Source organism: Arachis ipaensis, chromosome B5 (assembly GCF_059453495.1).
Source record: "Arachis ipaensis isolate K30076 ecotype BB chromosome B5, ASM5945349v1, whole genome shotgun sequence".
Lineage (NCBI taxonomy): Eukaryota > Viridiplantae > Streptophyta > Magnoliopsida > Fabales > Fabaceae > Arachis > Arachis ipaensis.
The window spans coordinates 69,548,141-69,554,975 of record NC_142440.1 but is presented as its reverse complement, the minus strand read 5'-3'; the positions used below and the strand labels follow the sequence as shown (position 1 = coordinate 69,554,975).

The 6,835-nt window shown below is 34.2% G+C and overlaps 1 non-coding gene across 1 annotated transcript; it reads right to left on the bottom strand.

The window, feature by feature from the left end:
• Nucleotides 1-6,461: 6,461 nt before the first annotated feature.
• LOC148564550 (small nucleolar RNA R71) lies at nt 6,462-6,568 on the bottom strand. The gene has a single exon (XR_015884661.1). It is a non-coding gene; the product is annotated as a small nucleolar RNA R71 (small nucleolar RNA).
• Nucleotides 6,569-6,835: the final 267 nt, after the last annotated feature.

The window sequence follows — 6,835 nt, the reverse complement described above, 5'->3', positions numbered from 1 at the left end:
ACCCTGAGATACACAATTGATATTCACTGCAGGTGAACTTCGGCCTACAGGAATAACAACGCTCTGCTTATTCTGTGAGGTCAAAAACACAACTATATAGCTTTTAACTCTTTTCCTTTCCAACATGATTATAAGCTTCTAAATCTTGTTTCATTACTTTACATACTTCTATAACCTTTCTTATATCTTTCCTTAGGTATTTAATAAAGAGAATTAGGAAATTATAGACTCAAAACTGCTTTCCTAAAGCTTTTAGAGAAAACTGCCTTTTGTCATTATTTTATTATTATTAATAAAATATTATTATTAATAAAATAATATTTTTACTATTTTAATATTAAAATAATAATATTTTATTCAACTTTCAAAAACTGCATTTTGACTCCTGAACTTTTTGGAAACTGCATTTTAACCCCTTAACTTTTAATATTCGCACTTTGGCCCTGAAACTTTCTATTAATTAACATTCAACTCCAAACTTTTTAATAATTGTATTTTGACCCCAAAATCATCAAAACCAACGTTTTCTTGTCCTTCAAAGACCAAAAACATTTTTTTCCAAAAGTTCATCAGATTTCAGCTTGATTTTCAACTAGTTTTTCAATCTTTTCGGTAACCAATTTTTACCTGATTTTGACCAAACCAAAGAGCAACGTTTCAGCCATCAAATACACATCAAAAACACATCAAATACCATGAATTTCATGGCTGGAAAGCCACGTTTTCCAGCAACAACAATAACAACTTCAGAACCATCAAAGACTTGATTCTTAACCATTAAACAATAAGATCTCATGATCAAACCATCACACAAACACTCAAAATCAAGCCTCAATCAACATGATCTGATTTAACACTTTAAGAACACAACCAATCATTGATTAATTTTCCAAACCCTACCTCCTTTGCAGCTGCCAAAAGTTGAGCCAAAAATAAGCTTCCAAAAGTACTTTTACGCCTATTTTAACATCAAAAACAACTTTAGAACCATATGAACCATGAAGGCTGAAGCTTCATGATGATGAAAAGAAGGTTATTCTCACCTTAAAGCAGCTATAAATCATGTTTACTTAGAGTCTATGGTGGTTGAACAAGAGATCCAAAGAGAAAACATGAAGAAAACACCATTAGCTTGATTTCTCCACCATGGCTGAAACTTCAAAGAGGAAGAGCAGCCATCATACCTTGATTTACTCCTTGAAGATTGTCATAGAAACGAAGAGGAGGAAGAGAGGAACATTTTGGTCGGATTAGATTTTTGATAGGGGTTTTAGTTTGAGAAAGAACGGAGGTTGAAGCTCAGGTGTTCATGGAAGTTCTCTTGGTTTTCTCTCATCGAATTCTAGCTTGTTTAGGAAGAAAAATGATAGTAATGATGATGCCTAGGAAACCGTGGGTTAGGATAAGCATTATCCTAAACTTTGGTGTAAAAATATCTCAAGAAAGGATAATTACTAAAGCTAGATGTATTAGAATACAAGTGTTTCTTTCTTTTTCCTTAATAAAACTTGGCTTGGAGAGAAAGAAAAAAAACATGTGGTGGCAAACTCTGGGAGAGCCACGTGTCACTGGGTGCTGACTCATCAGAGTTTAATAATAAAATATCATTCTGGAGATAATTACTGAAACTAGATACATCAGATTACACTACTAAAGGATAAGAATGAGCTTTACTAGTATAAATGATACTAGTAACATGATAATCATGAGAATAAACGATATATGATGAAGCATTAGCATTGCTAAGTTCATCTAAGAATGCCGGTATTATCCATTACCGGTAGATTTCTAGCTCAGTTATTATATTACTAAACATAGATCAACATTAACCACAACAAAGGAAATAATAATATAATATTCCAAATAAAATAATAATATACGAATATTATATTAATATAATTTTTCTCTCGAAATTCGAGACCGGCTCGTCACATAGAGACTAACCACGGAAATCAAAATTTTGAAATTCGGACTCGAAGTGGCTCAAAAACGCAACTTTTCACGACGTGCTTACTTAGATCAGGAGAGGTGTCTGGTGCAGTCAAGCTGCTGACTCAGCAGCTTGATGACACAGCACCTGTGTAGCAGAGGTGCTTATATGCACTAAAATTCCTAAAAATTCCATAAAATTTCCGTTTGATCCCGAAAAAGCGCTGTTTCTTCGAGGCTAAAACTAGGCCGTTACACTTATGGTTGGCCTCCTATCTCTCTCTCTGGAAAATATAACTAGCGTGCCACGCCCAGGGGATGGCGTGCCACGCCCATCATTTTGCCTTGGTTCCAGTAGCTGGTGTGCCGTGCATTCAAGTGGCACGCCCAAGTGAGAATCTTGAGCTGGCGTGCCACGCCTTCGATACCAAGTGGCACACCGATAAGCGGATAATTTATACGCTTTTTGGCATTGTTTTTACATAGTTTTTGGTATGATTTAGTTAGTTTTGAGTATATTTTTATTAGTTTTTAATTAAAAATCACATTTCTGGACTTTACTATGAGTTTGTGTGTGTTTTCTGTGATTTTAGTTTTTTTTTTGGCAGAAATTGAGGGACTTGAGCAAAAATCATATTCAGAGGCTGAAGAAGGACTGCAGATGCTGTTGGATTCTGACTTCCCTGCACTCAAAGTGTATTTTATGGAGCTACAAGAGTCCAAATGGCGCGCTCTCAATTTCGTTGGAAAGTAGACATCCAGGGCTTTCCAGCAATATATAATAGTCCATACTTTGCCCGAGTTTAGACGACGCAAAATGGCATTCAACGCCAGCTTTCTACCCTATTCTGGAGTTAAACGCCAGAAACAGGTTACAAACTGGCGTTTAACTCCAAGGAAGACCTCTACACGTGAAATCTTGAATGCTCAGCCCAAGCACACACCAAGTGGGCCCGAAAGTGGATTTCTGCATCATTTACTTATCTCTATAAACCCTAGTAACTAGTTTAGTATAAATAGAACTTTTTACTATTGTTTTTAAATCTTTGGATCATCTTTTGATCATTTTTAGATCTCTAGACCTCCATGGGAGGCTGGCCACTCGGCCATGTCGACCCTATTTTCACTTATGTATTTTTAACGGTAGAGTTTCTACACACCATAGATTAAGGTGTGGAGCTCTGCTGTTCCTCATGAATTAATGCAAAGTACTATTATTTTTCTATTCAACTCAAGCCTATTTCTTCTCAAAGATATTCATTCGCACACAAGAACATGATGAATGTGATGATTATATGACGCTCATCACCATTCTCACTTATGAACGCGTGCCTGACAAACACTTCCATTCTACATGAAAGCAAGCTTGAATGCATATCTCTTAGCCTCCTGATCGTGAGATCAGAGTCTTCGTGGTATAGGCTAGAATTATTGGCGGCCATTCTTGAGATCCGGAAAGTCTAAACCTTGTCTGTGGTAATCCGAGTAGGATCTGGGAAGGGATGGCTATGACGAGCTTCAAACTCGTGAGTGCTGGGCGTAGTGACAGACGCAAAAGGATTACTAAATCCTATTCCAGTATGATCGAGAACCGACAGATGATTAGCCGTGCGGTGACAGCGCATTTTGGACCATTTTCACTGAGAGGACGGGATGTAGCTATTGACAATGGTGATGCCCTACATACAGCTTTCCATAGAAAGGAGTATGAAGGATTGGATGAAAGCAGTAGGAAAGCGGAGATTCAGAAGGAACTAAGCATCTCTATACGCTTATCTGAAATTCTCACCAATGAATTACACAAGTATCTCTATCCTATCTTATGTTTTATTTATATTTTAATTATTAAAACTCTATAACCATTTGAATCTGCCTGACTGAGATTTACAAGGTGACCATAGCTTGCTTCAAGCCGACAATCTCTGTGGGATCGACCCTTACTCACGTAAGGTTTATTACTTGGACGACCCAGTGCACTTGCTGGTTAGTTGTGCGAAGTTGTGACAAAGAATTAAGATTATGAACGTGCGTATTACGTTTTTAGCGCCGTTACCAAGGAATGAGCGATCACGACTTCGTGCACTAAGTTTTTGGCACCGTTGCCGGGGATTGTTCGAGTTTGGACAACTGACGGTTCATCTTGTTGCTCAGATTAGGTAATTTTATTTTAATTTTAAGTTTTTGTTTTTATTCTCTTTATTTTCGAAAAATTTTCAAAAAAAAATTATGATTTATTCTATGTTCTTCAGAATTTTTAAGAATGAATTCTAGAGTTTCATGGTGATATGCTGAATCCTGGCTGGCTGTTAAGCCATGTCTAATCCTTTGGACTGAGGTTTCAACTATCATTAGAGAAGAGCTTCTTTGTCTTTCTTGGCAATTTAGATTTTGTATGTAATGATTTGCTAAAGCTTGGCTGGCCATTGGCCATGTCTAGTGTTTTGGACCGGAGCTTTCACTGAAAGCTTGGCTGACTAGTAAGCCATGTCTAATTCCTAGACCGGAGCTTTAGAGTAACATTGCATGATTCCTGGAATTCTCATTAAAAATTTTGAAATCCTTATTTTTAATTTTCCAATTAATTTTCGAAAAATTACAAAAAATTATTAATAAAATCATAAAAACCAAAAATTTGATGTTTATTGTTTGAGTCTAGTGTCAAATTTTACGTTTGGTGTCAATTGCATCCTTTTAATTTTTCTTTAAATTTTTGAAAACTCATGCATGTGTTCTTCATGATCTTCAAGTGTTCTTGATGATCTTCTTTGTTTGATCTTTGCATTTTCTTATTGTGCATCTTTTCTTGTTTTTCATATACATTTTCAATTTGTTAGTGTCTAAAGTTTGAAAATTTCTAAGTTTAGTGTCTTGCATGTCTTTCTTTTCTAAAAAATTTTCAAAAATAAGTTCTTGGTTTTCATCTTGACATTCATAGTGTTCTTGGTGTTCATCTTGACATTCAAAGTGTTCTTGCATGCATCATGTGTTTTGATCTTGAATTCTCATGTTTTGAGTCTTTTTGTTGTTTTTCTCTTTCTTCATTAAAAATTCAAAAAAGAAAAAAATATCTTTCCCTTATTTCACTCATAATTTTCAAAAATTTGATTTGATTTAGTCAAAAGTTTTTAAATTTAATTGTTTCTTATGAGTCAAATCAAATTTTCAATTTAAAAATTATATATTTTTCAATTCTTTTTTCAAAAATCAAATCTTTTTCATTTTTTCTTTCATAATTTTGAAAATTTCAAAATTTATTTTCAAAATCTTTTTCTTATTTCTATTTCATATTTTTGAAATTAATGCTAACAATTAATGTGATTGATTAAAAAATTTTAAGTTTGTTACTTGCCTAGTAAGAAAGATTCAATCTTTAAATTTTAAAATCATATCTTTTTGTTTCTTGTTAGTCAAGTAATCAACTTTAATTTTCAAAATCAAATCTTTTTAAATTTCTTTTTCAAATCTTTTTCAAAATAAATTTCAATCATATCTTTTTCAAAATCAATTTCAAAATCTTCTCCAACCTCTTATCTTTTCAAAATTGATTTTCAAATCTTTTTCCAATTAATCTTATCTTGTTTGATTCTTATCTTTTTCAAAACCACCTAACTAATTCTCTCTCTCTAATTTTCGAAAATCACTAACCTCTTTTTTCAAAATTCCTTTTTAATTAACTATTTGTTTTAAATTTTAATTTAATTTAATTTCATTTTTCTTCTTAAAATTTTCGAATTTTAACTTTAATTTTAAATTAAAAACAGAAATATTTTTATTTTATTTTATTTAATTTTCGAATTCTTCCCTCTCTCATCTCCTTCTAATTATTTATTTATCTACTAACACTTCTCTTCTACTCAAAAATTCGAACCCACTATTCTCCTCTATGTTCGAATTCTTATCTTTTCTTTCTTCCATCCTTCTCTTCTTATACTCATATAAGGAATCTCTATACTGTGACATAGAGGATTCCATATTTTCTTTTGTGTTCTCTTCTTTTTCATATGAGTAGGAACAAGGATAAGAACATTCTTGTTAAAGCTGATCCTGAACCTGAAAGGACTCTAAAGAGGAAGCTAAGGGAAACTAAAGCACAACTCTCTGGAGAAAATCTGACAGAAATTTTTGAAAAAGAAGGAGACATGGCCGAAAATAATAACAATGCAAGGAAGATGCTTGGTGACTTTACTGCACCAAATTCCAATTTACATGGAAGAAGCATCTCAATCCCTGCCATTGGAGCAAACAATTTTGAGATAAAGTCTCAATTAGTTTTTCTGATGCAACAAAACTGCAAGTTTCATGGACTTTCATCAGAAGATCCTTTTCAGTTCTTAACTGAATTCTTGCAGATCTGTGATACTGTTAAGACCAATGGGGTTGATCCCGAGGTCTACAGGCTTATGCTTTTCCCGTTTGCTGTAAGAGACAGAGCTAGAATATGGTTGGACTCTCAACCTAAAGATAGCCTGAACTCTTGGGATAAGATGGTCACGGATTTCTTAGCCAAGTTCTTTCCTCCTCAAAAGCTTAGCAAGATTAGAGTGGATGTCCAAACCTTCAAACAGAAAGAAGGTGAATCCCTCTATGAAGCTTGGGAGAGATATAAGCAACTGACCAAAAAGTGTCCTTCTGACATGATTTCAGAATGGACCATTCTGGATATATTCTATGATGGTCTGTCTGAATAATCAAAGATATCATTGGACCATTCTGCAGGTGGATCCATTCACCTAAAGAAAATGCCTGCAGAAGCTCAGGAACTCATTGACATGGTTGCAAATAACCAGTTCATGTACACTTCTGAAAGGAATCCTGTGAGTAATGGGACGCCTCAGAGGAAGAGAGTTCTTGAAATTGATACTCTGAATGCCATATTGGCTCAGAATAAAATATTGACTCAGTAAGT